The 18,458-nt window shown below is 37.4% G+C and overlaps 2 non-coding genes across 2 annotated transcripts; both read left to right on the top strand.

The window, feature by feature from the left end:
- The first annotated feature begins 8,813 nt into the window (after window positions 1–8,813).
- LOC148555405 (small nucleolar RNA R71) lies at window positions 8,814–8,917 on the top strand. Its single transcript, XR_015888247.1, has one exon. It is a non-coding gene; the product is annotated as a small nucleolar RNA R71 (small nucleolar RNA).
- Window positions 8,918–14,371: 5,454 nt separating this feature from the next.
- On the top strand, window positions 14,372–14,479 carry LOC148555406 (small nucleolar RNA R71). The gene has a single exon (XR_015888270.1). It is a non-coding gene; the product is annotated as a small nucleolar RNA R71 (small nucleolar RNA).
- The last annotated feature ends 3,979 nt before the right edge of the window (window positions 14,480–18,458 follow it).

Here is an 18,458-nt window from a genome sequence, read left to right on the forward strand (position 1 = left end):
AGCCTGTTTCTGGTGTTTAACTCTAGTTTGTAACCTGTTTCTGGCGTTTAACTTCAGAATAGGGCAGGAAGTTGGCGTTTGAACGCCAGTTTGCAACGTCAAAACTTGGGCAAAGTATGGACTATTATATATTGCTGGAAAGCCCTGGATGTCTACTTTCCAACACAATTGAGAGCGCGCCAATTGGGTTTCCGTAGCTCCAGAAAATCCATTTCGAGGGAGGTCAGAATCCAACAGCATCTGCAGTCCTTCTTCAGCCTCTGAATCAGATTTTTGCTCAAGTCCCTCAATTTCAGCCAGAAAATACCTGAAATCACAGAAAAACACACAAACTCATAGTAAAGTCCAGAAATGTGAATTTTGAATAAAAACTAATAAAAATATACTAAAAAGTAATTAAAACATACTAAAAACTACTTAAAAACAATGCCAAAAAAAGTATAAATTATCCACTCATCACAACACCAAACTTAAATTGTTGCTTATCCCCAAGCAACTGAAAATCAAATAGGATAAAAAGGAGAGAATATACTATAAATTCCAAAATATCAATGAAACTTAGCTCCAATTTAGATGAGCGGGGCTAGTAGCTTTTTGCCTCTGAACAGTTTTGGCATCTCACTTTATCATTTGAAGTTCAGAATGATTGGCATCTATAAGAACTTAGAATTCAGATAGTGTTATTGATTCTCCTAGTTCAGTATGTTGATTCTTGAACACAGCTACTTTATGAGTCTTGGCCGTGGCCCTAAGCACTTTGTTTTCCAGTATTACCACCGGATACATAAATGCCACAGACACATAACTGGGTGAACCTTTTTAGATTGTGACTCGGCTTTGCTAGAGTCCCCAATTAAAGGTGTCCAGGGTTCTTAAGCACACTCTTTTTTTGCTTTGGACCTCGACTTTAACCGCTCAGTCTCAAGCTTTTCACTTGACACCTTCACGCCACAAGCACATGGTTAGGGACAGCTTGGTTTAGCCGCTTAGGCCAGAATTTTATTCCTTTGGGCCCTCCTATCCACTGATGCTCAAAGCCTTGGATCCTTTTTACCCTTGCCTTTTGGTTTAAAGGGTTATTGGCTTTTTGCTCTTGCCTTTTGGTTTAAAGAGCTATTGGCTTTTTCTGCTTGCTTTTTCTTTTTCTTTCTCTCTTTTTTTTTGCCCCTTTTTTTTTGCAAACTTTTGTATTCACTGGTTTTTCTTGCTTCAAGAATCAATTTTATGATTTTTCAGATTATCAATAATATTTCTCCTTTTCATCATTCTTTCAAGAGCCAACAAATTTAACATTCATAAACAACAAATTCAAAAAATATGCACTATTCAAGCATTCATTCAGAAAACAAAAAGTGTTGCCACCAAATCAAAATAATTAAACTAAGCTCAATGATGAATTCGAAATCATGTACTTCTTGTTCTTTTATTTTTAGAACATTTTTCATTTAAGAAAGGTGATGGATTCATAGGACATTCATATCTTTAAGGCATAGACAATAGACACTAATGATCATGTAATGAAAACAAAAACATAGATAAACATAAAGCATGGAGAACGAAAATAGAAAAATAAAGAACAAGAAAATTAAAGAACGGGTCCACCTTAAAGATGGCGGCTAGTTCTTCCTCTTGAAGATCTTATGGAGTGCTTTAGCTCCTCAATGTCTCTTCCTTGCCTTTGTTGCTCCTCCCTCATAGCTCTTTGATCTTCTCTAATTTCATGGAGGAGGATGGAATGCTCTTGGTGCTCCACCCTTAGTTGTCCCCTGTTGGAACTTAATTCTCCTAGGAGGTGTTAATTTGCTCCCAATAATTTTGTGGAGGGAAGTGCATCCCTTGAGGCATCTTAGGGACTTCTTGATGAGGGAATTCCTCATGCTCTTGTTGAGGTCCATAAGTGGGCTCTCTTATTTGCTCTATCCTTTTCTTAGTGATGGGCTTGATGGACCTTTGAGATGAATCTCTCCATCTCCCATGACTCAGAGGTGGAAGCATTTGCTTTTCCTTTCCTCTTTCTAGAGGTTTCTCTGGCCTTAGGTGCCATAAATGGTTATGGAAAAAAAAAGCAACACTTTTACCACACCAAACTTAGAAGGTTTGCTCGTCCTCGAGCAAAAGAAGAAAGAAAGGAGGAGAAGAAGAAGAGATGGAGGAGATGGTGATGTGTGGTTGGTTCGGCCAAGGGAGGGTGATAGTGTGTATGAGGGGTTGGGTTTGGGAGGGAAGAGTGGTGAAGAGGTGATGGGTGAAGGGTATTTGGGGAAGAGTGTTATGAAAAGGTGTGAAGAAAAGAGAGAGAGAGGTGGGGTAGGTAGGGATCATGTGGGGTCCACAGATCCTGAGGGGTCAAGGACTTATCATCCCTGCTCCATTTAGGCGTGTAAACGCCCTTAGAGTGCAATCCTGGCGTTTAACACCAGACTGCTGCTTGCTTCTGGCGTTAAACGCCAGCTTTTCTCCCTTTATTGGCGTTAAACGCCAAGTTGGTGCTTGTTTCTGGCGTTAAACGCCAAACTGTAGCTTGTTTCTCGCGTTTAACGCCAGCTTGATGCTTCTTTCTGGCGTTAAATGCCAGTCTGATGCTTCTAAGCTCTTCTTCCAGGGTGAACTGTTTTTAATGCTGTTGTTCATTCTGTTTTTTATTTTTCAGTTGTTTTTATGACTTCACATGATCATCAACCTACAGAAAACATAAAATAGCAATAGAAAATAAATAGATATAATTTAATAACATTGGGTTGCCTCCCAATAAGCGCTTCTTTAATGTTAATAGCTTGACAGTGAGCTCTCATGGAGCCTCACAGATAATCAGAACAAGGTTGGAGCCTCTCAACACTAAACTTAGAGTTTGGTTGTGGCCTCTCAACACCAAACTTAGAGTTTGGTTGTGGCCTCCCAACATCAAACTTAGAGTTTGAATGTGGAGGTTTTGTTTGACTCTGTATTGAGAGAAGCTTTTCATGCTTCCTCTCCATGGTTACAGAAGGAGAACCTTGAGTCTTTAATACAAGGTAGTCCTCATTCAACTGAAGGACCAACTCTCCTCTGTCAACATCAATCACAGCTTTTGCTGTGGCTAAGAAGGGTCTGCCAAGGATGATGGATTCATCCTCATCCTTTTTAGTGTCTAGGATTATGAAATCAGCAGGGATGTTGGTGCACGAAATCGTGATTGTTCATTCCCCATCAACGGTGCCAAAAACTTAGCATGCACGTTTGCAATCTTAAATTATTTTTCACAATTTCGATACAACTAACCAGCAAGTGCACTGGGTTGTCCAAGTAATAAACCTTACGTGAGTAAGGGTCGATCCCACAGAGATTGTTGGCTTGAAGCAAGCTATGGTCACCTTGTAAATCTCAGTCAGGCGGATTCAAATGGTTATAGAGATTTGATAATTAAAATATAATTAAAATATAAAATAGGATAGAAATACTTATATAATTCATTGGTGAGAATTTTAGATAAGCGTATGGAGTTGCTTTTGTTCCTTCTGAACCTCTGCTTTCCTACTGCTTTCATCCAATCATTCATACTCCTTTCCATGGCAAGTTGTATGTTGGGCATCACCGTTGTCAATGGCTACTTCCCGTCCTCTCAGTGAAAATGGTCCAAATGCACTGTCACCGCATGGCTAATCATCTGTCGGTTCTCGATCATGTTGGAATAGGATCCATTGATCCTTTTGCGTTTGTCACTACGCCCAACACTTGCGAGTTTGAAGCTCGTCACAGTCATCCCTTCCCACATCCTACTCGAAATACCACAGACAAGGTTTAGACTTTCCGGATCTCAGGAATGGCCGCCAATAATTCTAACCTATACCACAAAGGTTTTAATCTTAGGTTTGAAACCCAAGAGATACACATTCAAGCTTGTTTGCATGTAGAACGGAAGTGGTTGTCAGGCACGCGTTCATAGGTGAGAATGGTGATGAGCGTCACATAATCATCACATTCATCATGTTCTTGGGTGCGAATGAATATCTTAGAGAAGAAATAGGCTTGAGTTGAATAGAAAAATGATAGTACTTTGTATTAATTCATGAAGAACAGCAGAGCTCCACACCTTAATCTATAATGTGTAGAAACTCCACCGTTGAAAATACATAAGAACAAGGTCTAGGCATGGCCGAATGGCCAGCCTCCCCAAATGGCATATGAATTCGAAAGATAGGGAAAAAGACCCAAATTGATCCAAAAATCTAAATACCATAGTAAAAAGTCCTATTTATACTAAACTAGTTACTAGGGTTTACAAAGATAAGTAAATGATGCAGAAATCCACTTCCGGGCTCACTTGGTGTGTGCTTTGGCTGAGCATTGAAGCTTTCACGTGTAGAGGTCTTCCTTGGAGTTAAACGCCAGTTTGTAACTTGTTTCTGGCATTTGACTCTGCTTTGCAACTTGTTTCTGGCGTTTAATGCCAGAATAGGGTAGAAAGCTGGCGTTAAACACCAATTTGCGTCATCTAAACTCAAGCAAAGTATGGACTATTATATATTTCTGGAAAGCCCTGGATGTCTACTTTCCAACGCAGTTGAGAGCGCACCAATTGGGTTTCAATAGCGCCAGAAAATCCACTTCGAGTGAAGGGAGGTCAGAATCCAACAGCATCTGCAGTCCTTCTTCAGCCTCTGAATCAGATTTTTGCTCAAGTCCCTCAATTTTAGCCTGAAAATACAGAAAAACACACAAACTCATATTAAAGTCCAGAAATGTGATTTTTATTTAAAAACTAATAAAAATATACTAAAAACTAACCAAATCATACTAAAAACTATGTAAAAACAATGCCAAAAAGCGTATAAATTATCCGCTCATCACAATACCAAACTTAAATTGTTGCTTGTTCCCAAGAAACTAAAAATAAAATAGGATAAAAAGAAGAGAATATACTATAAATTTCAAAATATCAATGAAACTTAGCTCCAATTAGATGAGCAGGACTAGTAGCTTTTTGCCTCTGAACAGTTTTGGCATCTCACTTTATCCTTTGAAGTTCAGAATGACTGGCGTCTATAGGAACTCAGAATTCAGATAGTGTTATTGATTCTCCTAGTTCAGTATGTTGATTCTTGAACACAGCTAATTTATGAGTCTTGGCCGTGGCCATAAGCACTTTGTTTTCCAGTATTACCACCGGATACATAAATGCCACAGACACATAACTGGGTGAACCTTTTCAGATTGTGACTCAGCTTTGCTAGAGTCTCCAATTAGAGGTGTCCAGGGTTCTTAAGCACACTCTTTTTTTTTTTGCTCTGGACCTCGACTTTAACTGCTCAGTCCCAAGCTTTTGGCTTGACACCTTCACGCCACAAGCACATGGTTAGGGATAGCTTGGTTTAGCCGCTTAGGCCAGGATTTTATTCCTTTGGGCTCTCTTATCCACTGATGCTCAAAGCTTTGGATCTTTTTTATTACCCTTGCCTTTTGATTTTAAGGGCTATTGACTTTTTTTGCTTGCCTTTCTTTTTTTCTTTCTCTCTTTCTTTTTTTCTTTCTCTCTTTTTTTTTTCTTTTATTTTCACAAGCCTTGTTATTCACTGCTTTTTCTTACTTCAAGAATCAATTATATGATTTTTCAGATTATCAAATAACATTTCTCCTTTTTCATTATTCTTCAAGAGCCGACAATTTTAACATTTATAAACAACAAATTCAAAAGACATATGCACTGTTCAAGCAATCATGCAGAAAACAGAAAGTATTGTCACCACATCAGAATAATTAAACTAATCTCAAGGATGAATTTGAAATTCATGTACTTCTTGTTCTTTTGTAATTAAAGCATTTTTCATTTAAGAAAGGTGATGGATTCATAGGACATTCATAGGTTTAAGACATAGACACTTAAACACTAATGATCACGTAATGAAAACACAAACATAAATAAAACATAAGGCTTAAAAAAATGAAAAATAGAAAAATAAGGAACAAGGAAATTAAGGAATGGGTCCACCTTAGTGATGGCAGCTAGTTCCTCCTCTTGAAGATCTTATGGAGTGCTTGAGCTCCTCAATGTCTCTTCCTTGCCTTTGTTGCTCCTCCCTCATGGCTCTTTGGTCTTCTCTAATTTCATGAAGGAGGATGGAATGCTCTTAGTGCTCCACCCTTGGTTGTCCCATGTTGGAACTTAATTCTCCTAGGGAGGTGTTAATTTGCTCCCAATAGTTTTGTGGAGGAAAGTGCATCCCTTGAGGCATCTCAGGGATTTCATGATGAGGAATTTCCCCATGCTCTTGTTGAGGTCCATGAGTGTGCTCTCTTGTTTGCTCCATCTCCCATGACTCGGATGTGGAAGCAATTGTCTTCCATTTCCTCTTTCTAGAGGTTTCTCCAGCCTTTGGTGCCATTAGTGGTTATGGAAAAAAAAAGAAATGCTTTTTCCACACCAAACTTAAAAGGTTTGCTCGTCCTCGAGCAAAAGAAGAAAGAAAGGAGTAGAAGAAGAAAGAAATGGAGGAGATGGAGGAAGGTGAGTGGTTCAGCCAAGGGGGTAGTAGTGTGTATGTTGTGTTTGGGGAAGAGGTATTGAGGTGATTGGTCAAGGGTATTTGGAAAGAGATATGGAGGTGATTGGTGAAGGGTATTTGGAGAAGAGTGTTATGAAAAGGTGTGAAGAAGAGAGAGTGAATTGAGGTTGGTGGGGATCCTGTGGGGTCCACAGATCCTGAGGGGTCAAGGACTTAGCATCCTTGCTCCATTTAGGCGTGTAAACGCCCTTAGAGTGCAATCCTGGTGTTTAATGCCAGACTGCTGCTTGTTTCTGGCGTTAAACGCCAAGCTGTAGCCTGTTTATGGCGTTTAACGCCATCTTTTCTCTCATTCTTGGCATTAAACGCCACGTAGATGCTCTGTTCTGGCGTTAAACACCAGTCTAGTGCCTGTTTCTGGCTTTAAACGCCAGTTTGATACTTCTTACTGGCGTTTAAACGCTAGTAAGCTCTTCTTCTAGGGTGAGCTGTTTTTAATGCTGTTTTTCATTCTGTTTTTGATTTTTCAGTTGTTTTTATGACTTCATATGATCATCAACCTAAAGAAAACATAAAATAGCAATGGAAAATAAATAGATGTAATTAAGTAACATTGGGTTGCCTCCCAACAAGCGCTTATTTAATGTCAATAGCTTGACAGTGAGCTCTCATAGAGCCTCACAGATAATCAAAGCAGTGTTGTGGCCTCTCAACACCAAACTTAGAGCTTGGTTGGGGCCTCCCAACCCCAAACTTAGAGTTTGAATGTGGGTGTGTTGTTTGACTCTGTATTAAGAGAAGCTTTTCATGCTTCCTCTCCATGGTTACAGAAGGAGAACCTTGAGTCTTGAATACAAGGTTGTCCTCATTCAACTAAAGGACTAACTCTCCTTTGTCAATATCAATCACAGCTTTTGCTGTGGCCAGGAAGGCTCTGCCAAGGATGATGGATTCATCTTCATCCTTCCCAGTGTCTAGGATTATGAAATCAGCAGGGATGTAAAGGCCTTCAACCTTCACTAGCACGTCCTCTACTTTTCCATAAGCCTGTTTCATAGATTTGTCTGCCATCTCTAGTGAGATTATTACAGCTTGTACCTCAAAGATTTCCAGTTTCTCCATTACAGAGAGTAGCATGAGGTTTATCCCTGACCCCAGGTCACATAGAGCCTTCTCAAAGGTCATGGTGCCTATGGTACAAGGTATGAATAATTTTCTGGGATCCGGTTTCTTCTGAGGTAATGTCTGCCTCATTAATGCATTCAGTTCATTGGTGAACAAGGGGGATTCATCCTCCCAAGTTTCAATACCAAATAACTTGGCATTTAGCTTCATGATTGCTCCTAGATATTTAGCAACTTGCTCTTCAGTGATGTCTTCATCCTCTTCAGAGGAAGAATCAGAGCTCATGAATGGCAGAAGGAAGTTCAATGGAATCTCTATGGTCTCTGTATAAGCCTCAGATTCTTTTGGTTGCTCAAAGGGAAACTCTTTTCTGTCCAGAGGACGTCCCAGGAGGCTTTTCTCACTGAGACTCACGTTCTCCTCACTCTCTCCAGGTTCGGCCATGTTGATCATGGTTATGGCCTTGCACTCTCTCTTGGGATTTTCTTCTATATTGGTTGGGAGAGTACTGGGAGGAGTTTCAGTAATCTTCTTACTCAGATGACCCACCTGTTCCTCCAAATTTCTAATGGAGGATCTTGTTTCATTCATGAAACTTAGTGTGGTCTTGGATAGATCAGATACTATGGTTGCCAGGCCAGAATGGCTCTGTTCAGAATTCTCTGTCTGTTGCTGAGAAGATGATGGAAAAGGCTTGCTATTGCTAAACCTATTTCTTTAACCATTATTATTGAAGCCTTGTTGAGGCTTCTGTTGGTCCTTCTATGAGAAATTTGGATGATTTCTCCATGAAGGATTATAGGTGTTTCCATAGGGTTCTCCCATGTAATTCACCTCTGCCATTGTAGGGTTCTCAGGATCATAAGCTTCTTCTTCAGAAGATGCTTTTTTAGTACTGTTGGATGCAGCTTATAATCCATTCAGACTCTGAGAAATCATATTGACTTGCTGAGTCAATATTTATTCTGAGCCAATATGGCATTCAAAGTATTAATTTCAAGAACTCCCTTCTTCTGAGGCGTCTTATTGTTCACAGGATTCTTCTCATAGGTGTACATGAACTGGTTATTTGCAACCATTTTAATGAGTTTCTGAGCTTCTGCAGGGGTTTTCAGATTAAGGGATCCTCCTGCAGAATGGTCCAATGACATTTTTGACAACTCAGACAGACCATCATAGAATATACTGATGATGCTCCATTCTGGAATCATGTCAGTAGGACACTTTTTGATCAGTTACTTATATCTTTCCCAAGCTTCATAGAGGGACTCACCTTCCTTCTGTCTGAAGGTTTAGATTTTCACTCTAGGCTTGCTCATCTTTTGAGGTGGAAAGAATTTGGCCAGAAAAGCACTGACCAGCTTATCCCAAGAGTTCAGGCTTTGCTTAGGTTGTGAATCCAACCATGTTCTAGCTCTGTCTCTTACAGCAAAAGGGAAAAGCATAAGCCTGTAGACCTCGGAATCAACTCCATTGGTCTTGACAGTGTCACAGATTTGTAAGAATTCAGCTAAAAACTGATGAGGATCTTCCATTGGAAGTCCATGAAAGTTACAATTCTGCTGTATTAGAGAAACTAATTGAGGCTTAAGCTCAAAGTTGTTTGCTACAATTGCAGGAATTGAGATGCTTCTTCCATAGAAGTTAGAAGAGGGTGCAATAAAGTCACCAAGCATCTTCCTTGCATCTCCACCATTGTTATTAGGTTCGGCCATGTCTCCTTCTTTTTTGAAAATTTCTGTCAGGTCCTCTCCAGAGAGTTGTGCCTTATCTTCCCTTAGCTTCCTCTTCAGAGTCCTTTCAGGTTCAGGGTCAGCTTCAACAAGATTGTTCTTATCCTTGTTCCTGCTCATATGAAAAAGAAGAGAACAGAAAAGAAGAGGAATCCTCTATGTCACAGTATAGAGATTCCTTTATGTGAGTAGAAGAAGAGAAGAATAGAAGAAGGAGAAGATAAGAATTCGAACACTGAGGAGAAGAGGGGGTTCAAATTTTGAGTAGAAGAGGAATGTTAGTAGATAAATAAATAAATAGAAGGATATAAGATAGAGAATTTTCAAAAATAATTAAAAGGAAAAGAAAAATATTTTTGTTTTATTTTAATTATTGGTTAGTATTCAAAAATTAAGAAGGAAAATAAAATTAAATTGAAATTTAAAAGAATTAGTTAATGAAAGGTAATTTTGAAAAAGGGGTTAGTAATTTTTGAAAATTAGAGAGAAAAGTAGTTAGGTGGTTTTGAAAAAGATATGATTGAAATAGAAAACTTTTAAAATCAAACAAAAAAGTGAAGTAGTTAATTGAAAAAGATTTAAAAATCAATTTTGAAAAGATAAGAAGTTAGAAAAGATTTTGAAATTAAGTTTTGAAAAAGATATGATTGAAAGATATGATTGAAAGTCAATTTGAAAAAGATTTAAAAAGGAAATTAAAAAGGTTTGATTTTTTAAAATTAAAGTTGATTACTTGACTAACAAGAAACTAAAAGATAGGATGTTAAAATTTAAAGATTGAACTTTTCTTAATAGGCAAGTAACAACTTGAGATTTTTGAATCAAAATATTAAAAGTTAGCAATGAATTCGAAAATATGAAACAAAAATAAGAAAAAGATTTTTGAAAATCATTTTGAAATTTTCGAAAATATTAAGAAGAAAATTGAAAAAGATTTGATTTTTGAAAAAGTTTTGAAAAGATAGGATTTTTAAATTGAAAATTTTGACTTGGCTAAAAGGAAACAACTAAATTTTTTTTAAAAAGTTTTGAAAAAGTCAACTCAAATTTTCGAAAATTTATGAGAGAATAAGGGAAAGATATTTTTTAATTTTTAAATTTTTAATGAGGAGAGAGAAAAGCAACAAAAATACTCAAAACATGAAAATTATAAATCAAAACACACAATGCATGCAAAAGCACTTTGAATGTCAAGATGAACACCAAGAACTTTTTTTTTTTTTTTGAAAATTTTTAAGAAAAGGAAAACATGCAAGACACCAAACTTAAAAATTTTTACTCTATAGACACTAATAATTTTAAAATGTATATGAAAAACAAGAAAAGACACCAAACAAGAAAAAATTAGAGATCAAACAAAAAAATTCATCAAGAACAACTTGAAGATCATGAAGAACAAATGCATGAGTTTTTGAAAATTTTAATGAAAAATTAAAAAGATACAATTGACACCAAACTTAAAAAATGACACTAGACTCAAGCAAGAAACATCAAATTTTGGTTTTATGATTTTATTAAATTTTTTTTCTTGGATTTTTCAAAAATTAATTGGAAAAAGAAAAATAAGGATTTCAAAGTTTCTAATGAGAATTCCAAGGATCATGCAATGTTAGTCTAAAACTCCGGTCCAGGAATTAGATATGGCTTACTAGCCAGCCAAGCTTTCAGTGAAAGCTCCGGTCCAACACTAGACATGGCCAATGGCCAGCCAAGCTTTAGCATACAAATCAGGCATACAACAGCTGATCAGATGGGAGTCCACGGACTCTTGTGATGATAAGTTGAAATCTCGGTCCAAAGGATTAGACATGGCTTCACAGCCAGCCAGACTTCAACAGATCATCGTGAATTTCTAGAATTCATTCTTAAAAATTCTGAAGCCATAGAATAATTTTTTTTTTTTGAAAATTTTTCGAAAATAAAAAGAATAAAAACAAAAACTTAAAATTAAAATAAAATTACCTAATCTGAGCAACAAGATGAACCGTCAGTTGTCCAAACTCGAACAATCTCAGGCAACGGCACGAAAAACTTGGTGCACGAAATTGTGATTGTTCATTCCCCATCAACCGCGCCAAAAACTTAGCACGCACGTTTGCAATCTTAAATTCTTTTTCACAATTTCGATACAACTAACCAGCAAGTGCACTGGGTCATCCAAGTAATAAACCTTACGTGAGTAAGGGTCGATCCCATGGAGATTGTCGGCTTGAAGCAAGCTATGGTCACCTTGTAAGTCTCAATCAGGCGGATTCAAATGGTTATGGAGATTTGATGATTAAAATATAATTAAAATATAAAATAAGATAGAAATACTTATGTAATTTATTGGTGAGAATTTCAGATAAGCGTATGGAGTTGCTTTTGTTCCTTCTGAGCCTCTACTTTCCTACTGCTTTCATCCACGGCAAGCTGTATGTTGGGCATCACCTTTGTCAATGGCTACTTTCTGTCCTCTTAGTGAAAATGGTCCAAATGTGCTGTCACCGCACGGCTAATCATCTGTCGGTTCTCGATCATGTTGGAATAGGATCCATTGATCCTTTTGTGTCTGTCACTACGCCCAACACTTACGAGTTTGAAGCTCGTCACAGTCATCCCTTCCTAGATCCTACTCGGAATACCACAGACAAGGTTTAGACTTTCCGAATCTCAGGAATGGCCGCCAATAATTTTAGCCTATACCACGTAGGTTTTAATCTTAGATTAGAAACCCAAGAGATACACATTCAAGCTTGTTTGCATGTAGAACGGAAGTGGTTGTCAGGCACGCGTTCATAGGTGAGAATGGTGATGAGCGTCACATAATCATCACATTCATCATGTTCTTGGGTGCAAATGAATATCTTAGAGAAGAAATAGGCTTGAGTTGAATAGAAAAACGATAGTACTTTGTATTAATTCATGAAGAACAGCAGAGCTCCACACCTTAATCTATAGTGTGTAGAAACTCCACCGTTGAAAATACATAAGAACAAGGTCTAGGCATGGCCGAATGGCCAGCCTCCCCAAATGGCATATGAATTCGAAAGATAGGGAAAAAGACCCAAATTGATCCAAAAATCTAAATACCATAGTAAAAAGTCCTATTTATACTAAACTAGTTACTAGGGTTTACAGAGATAAGTAAATGATGCAGAAATCCACTTCCGGGCCCACTTGGTGTGTGCTTGGGCTGAGCATTGAAGCTTTCACGTGTAGATGTCTTCCTTCGAGTTAAATACCAGTTTGTAACTTGTTTCTGGCGTTTGACTCTGCTTTGCAACTTGTTTCTGGCGTTTAACGCCAGAATAGGGCAGAAAGCTGGCGTTAAACGCTAATTTACGTCATCTAAACTGGGGCAAAGTATGGACTATTATATATTGGTGGAAAGCCCTGGATGTCTACTTTCCAACGCAGTTAAGAGCGCACCAATTGGGTTTCTGTAGCTCCATAAAATTCATTTCGAGTGTAGGGAGGTCAGAATCCAACAGCATCTGTAGTCCTTCTTCAGCCTCTGAATCAGATTTTTGCTCAAGTCCCTCAATTTCAGTCAGAAATTACCTGAAATCATAGAAAAACACACAACCTCATAGTAAAGTCCAGAAATGGGATTTTTATTTAAAAACTAAAAAAATATACCAAAAACTAACTAAATCATAGTAAAAACTATGTAAAAACAATAATAAAAAGCGTATAAATTATCCGCTCATCAGATGTAAAGGCCTTCAACCTTTAGTAGCATGTCCTGTACCAATCCATAAGCCTGTTTCATTGATTGGCTGCCATATCTAGTGAGATTCTTGTAGCATGTACCTCAAAGATTCCCAATTTCTCCATTACAGAGAGGGGCATGAGGTTTATCCCTGACCCTAGGTCACACAGAGCCTTCTCAATGGTCATGGTGCCTATGGTACAAGGTATGAAGAATTTTCTGGGATCAGGTTTCTTCTGAGGTAATGTCTGCCTCATTAATGCATTCAGTTCATTGGTGAACAAGGGGGGTTCATCCTCCTTAGTCTCAGTACTAAATAAATTGGCATTCAGCTTCATGATTGCTCCTAGATATTTAGCAACTTGCTCTTCAGTGATGTCTTCATCCTCTTCAGAGGAAGAATATTCATCAGAGCTCATCAATGGGAGAAGGAAGTTCAATGGAATCTCTGTGGTCTCTGTATGAGCCTCAGATTCCTTTGGTTCCTCAAAAGGAAACTCCTTTCTGTCTAGAGGACGTCCCAGGAGGCTTTTCTCACTGGGACTCATGTCCTCCTCACTCTCTCCAGGTTCGGCCATGTTGGTCATGGTTATGGCCTTGCACTCTCGTTTGGGATTTTCTTCTGTATTGCTTGGGAGAGTACTGGGAGGAGTTTCAGTAATCTTCTTACTCAGCTGACTCACCTGTGCCTCCAAATTTCTAATGGAGGACCTTGTTTCATTCATGAAACTTAGTGTGGTCTTGGATAGATCAGATACTATGGTTGCCAGGCCAGAATGGCTCTGTTCAGAATTCTCTGTCTGTTGCTGAGAAGATGATGGAAAAGGCTTGCTATTGCTAAACCTATTTCTTCAACCATTATTATTGAAGCCTTGTTGAGGCTTCTGTTGGTCCTTCCATGAGAAATTTGGATGATTTCTCCATGAAGGATTATAGGTGTTTCCATAGGATTCTCCCATGTAATTCACCTCTGCCATTGTAAGGTTCTCAGGATCATAATCTTCTTCTTCAGAAGATGCTTTTTTAGTACTGTTAGATGCAGCTTATAATCCATTCAGACTTTGAGAAATCATATTGACTTGCTGAGTCAATATTTTATTTTGAGCCAATATGTCATTCAGAGTATCAATTTCAAGAACTCCCTTCTTCTGAGGCGTCTCATTGTTCACAGGATTCTTCTCATAGGTGTACATGAACTGGTTATTTGCAACCATTTTAATGAGTTTCTGAGCTTCTGCAGGGGTTTTTAGATTAAGGGATCCTCCTGCAGAATGGTCCAATGACATTTTTGACAACTCAGATAGACCATCATAGAATATACTTATGATGCTCCATTCTGGAAGCATGTCAGTAGGACACCTTTTGATCAGTTGCTTATATCTTTCCCAAGCTTCATAGAGGGACTCTCCTTCCTTCTGTCTGAAAGTTTGGATTTCCACTCTAAGCTTGCTCATCTTTTGAGGTAGAAAAAATTTGGCCAGGAAAGCACTGATCAGCTTTTCCGAAGAGTTCAGGCTTTCCTTTGGTTGTGAATCCAACCATGTTCTAGCTCTGTCTGTTACAGCAAAATGGAAAAGTATAAGCCTGTAGACCTTAGGATTAACTCCATTGGTCTTGACAGTGTCACAGATTTGCAAAAATTCAGCTAAGAGCTGATGAGGATCTTCCAATGGAAGTCTATGAAACTTGCAATTTTATTGCATTAGAGAAACTAATTGAGGCTTAAGCTCAAAGTTGTTTGCTCCAATGGCAGGAATTGAGATGCTTCTTCCATAGAAGTTAGAAGAGGGTGCAATAAAGTCACCAAGCATCTTCCTTGCATCTCCACCATTATTATTGGGTTCAGCCATGTCTCATTCTTTTTCGAAAATTTCTGTTAGGTCCTCTCCAGAGGGTTGTGCTTTAGCTTCTCTTATTTCCTCTTAAGAGTCCTTTCAGGTTCAGGATCAACTTCAATAAGAATGTCTTTATCCCTGTTCCTGCTCATATGAAAAAGAAGAGAACAGAAAAGAAGTGGAATCCTCTATGTTACAGTATAGAGATTCCTTTATGTGAGTAGAATAAGAGAAGAATAGAAGAAGGGGAAGAGAAAAATTCGAAAATTAAATAAAATAAAATAAAAGTATTTTTATTTTTATTTTAAATATTAGTTAGAATTCGAAAATTAAAAAGAGAAATAAAATTAAATTAAAATTTAAAACAATTAGTTAATTAAAAAGAATTTTGAAAAAGTGGATAGGAGTTTTCGAAAATTAGAGAGAGAAAATTAGTTAGGTGGTTTTGAAAAAGATATGATTGAAATAGAAAACATTTAAAAATAAACCAGAAAGTCAAGTAGTTAATTGAAAAAGATTTGAAAATCAAATTTGAAAGGGTGAGAAGCTAGAAAAGATTTTGAAATTGATTTTGAAAAATATATGATTGAAATTGAAAAAGATATGATTGAAAATCATTTTGAAAAAGATTTTAATTGGAAATTAAAAAGATTTGATTTTGAAAATTGAAATTAATTACTTGACTAACAAGAAACTAAAAGATATTATTCTAAAATTTAAAGATTGAACCTTTCTTACTAGGCAAGTAACAAACTCAAAAAAATTTTTTTTGAATCAATCACATTAATTGTTAGTAAAGATTTTGAAAAATATGGAATAAAATAAGAAAAAGATTTTTGAAAATCAATTTGAATTTTCGAAAATATGAAAGAAAAAATGAAAAAAATTGATTTAAAAAAAAACATTTGAAAAAGATAGAATTTTTAAATTAAAAATTTGATTTGACTTGTAAGAAACAACTAAATTTTGAAAAATTTTTGAAAAAGTAAACTCAAATATTCGAAATTTATGAGAAGAAAAAGGGAAAGGTATTTTTTATTTTTAAATTTTTAATGAGGAGAGAGAAAAACAAAAAAATGATGCAAAACATAAAAGTTCAAGATCAAAACACATGATGCATGCAAGAACACTTTGAATGTCAAGATGAACACCAAGAACACTTTGGAGATCAAGATAAACATCAAGACTTATTTTTGAAAATTTTTAAGAAAAGAAAAACATTCAAGACACCAAACTTAGGAATTTTCAATGTTTAGACACTAACAAATTGAAAATGCATATGAAAAACAAGAAAAGACATAAAACATGAAAATGCAAAGATCAAACAAAGAAGATCATCAAGAACAATGGTACACAAATTGTGAATCACACTTTTCACAACTCGTACCACTAACCAGCAAGTGCACTGGGTCGTCTAAGTAATACCTTACGTGAGTAAGGGTCGAATCCCACGGAGATTGTTGGCTTGAAGCAATCTATGGTTACCTTGTAACTCTTAGTCAGGAAAACAATTCACTTATCAAATTGAATTGCGATGAATAAAAGAGCATGAAATAAATACTTGTTATGCAGTAATGGAGATGATGTTGGAGTTTTGGAGATGCTTTGTCTTTTGAATCTCTGCTTTCTCCCTGTCTTCTTCTTCACGCACGCACGTCCCTCCTATGGCAAGCTGTGTATTGGTGGATCACCGTTGTCAATGGCTACCATCCTTCCTCTCAGTGAAAATGGTCCAGGTGCGCTGTCATCGCACGGCTAATCATCTGTAGGTTCTCGATCATACCGGAATAGGATTTACTATCCTTTTACGTCTGTCACTACGCCCATCACTCGCGAGTTTGAAGCTCGTCACAGTCATCCAATCCCAGAATCCTACTCGGAATACCACAGAAAAGGTTTAGACTTTCTGGATTCTCAAGGATGCTGCCAATAGATTGTAGCTTATACCACGGAGATTCTGATTAAGGAATCTAAGAGATACTCATTCAATCTAATGTAGAACAGAAGTGGTTGTCAGGCACACGTTCGTAGGTTGAGAATGGTGATGAGTGTCACGGATCATCACATTCATCATAATGAAGCACGAATGAACATCTTAGATAGGAACAAGAGTGTTTGAATATAAAACAGAAGTAATTGCATTAATTTATCGAAACACAGCAGAGCTCCTCACCCCCAACAATGGAGTTTAGAGACTCATGCCGTCAAAGAGTACAAAGTTCAGATCTAAAAATGTCATGAGATACAAAATAAATCTCTAAAAGTTGTATAAATACTCAGCTAGTAACCTACGTTTACAGAAAATGAGTAAACTATGATAGATAGTGCAGAAATCCACTTCTGGGGCCTACTTAGTGTGTGCTGGGGATGAGATTAAAGCTTCTCACGTGCCTGGGCTGCTTTGGGCGTTCAACGCCAGGTTGTAACCTGTTTCTGGCGTTGAACTCCAACTTGTCACCTGTTTCTGGCGATGGACGCCAGACTGCAACATGGAACTGGCGTTGAACGCCAGTTTACGTCATCTATCCTTGAGCAAAGTATTGACTATTATATATTGCTGGAAAGCCCTAGATGTCTACTTTCTAACGCAATTGGAAGCGCGCCAATTAAACTTCTGTAGCTCCAGAAACTCCATTCTGAGTGCAGAGAGGTCAGAATCCAACAGCATCAGTAGTCCTTTTTCAGCCTGAATCAGATTTTTGCTCAGCTCCCTCAATTTCAGCCAGAAAATACCTGAATTTACAGAAAAATACACAAACTCATAGTAAAGTCTAGAAATATGAATTTTTCCTAGAAACTAATGAAAATACACTAAAAACTTAACTAAAACATCCTAAAAACTACATGAAATTAACCCCAAAAAGCGTATAAAATATCCGCTCATCACAACACCAAACTTAAACTGTTGCTTGTCCCCAAGCAACTAGACAAATAAAATAGAATACAGATAAGTCACGAAGCAATAATATCTCAGAGTTTTTGAGTGAAGTTCAGATTCTAATTAAATGAGCGGGACTAGTAGCTTTTTGCTTCCGAACAGTTTTGGCATCTCACTTTATCCATTGAAGCTCTGAATGATTGGCATCTATAGGAACTTAGAATTCAGATAGTGTTATTGATTCTCCTAGTTCAGTATGTTGATTCTTGAACACAGCTACTTTATGAGTCTTAGCCGTGGCCCTAAGCACTTTGTTTTCCAGTATTACCACCGGAAACATAAATGCCACAGACACATAATTGGGTGAACCTTTTCAGATTGTGACTCAGCTTTGCTAAAGTCCCCAATTAGAGGTGTCCAGAGTTCTTAAGCACACTCTTCTTTTTGCTTTGGACCTTGACTTTAACCGCTCAGTCTCAAGTTTTCACTTGACACCTTCACGCCACAAGCACATGGTTAGGGACAGCTTGGTCTAGCCGCTTAGACTAGGATTTGATTCCCTTAGACCCTCCTATCCACTGATGCTCAAAGCCTTGGATCCTTTTTATTTCCCTTGCCTTTTGGTTTTAAGGGCTATTGGCTTTTTCTGCTTGCTTTTTTTTTTGCAAGCTTTGTATTCACTGCTTTTTCTTGCTTCAAGAATCATTTTTATGA

The sequence above is a fragment of the Arachis ipaensis genome, chromosome B6, assembly GCF_059453495.1.
Source record: "Arachis ipaensis isolate K30076 ecotype BB chromosome B6, ASM5945349v1, whole genome shotgun sequence".
In the NCBI taxonomy this organism is placed as follows: domain Eukaryota; kingdom Viridiplantae; phylum Streptophyta; class Magnoliopsida; order Fabales; family Fabaceae; genus Arachis; species Arachis ipaensis.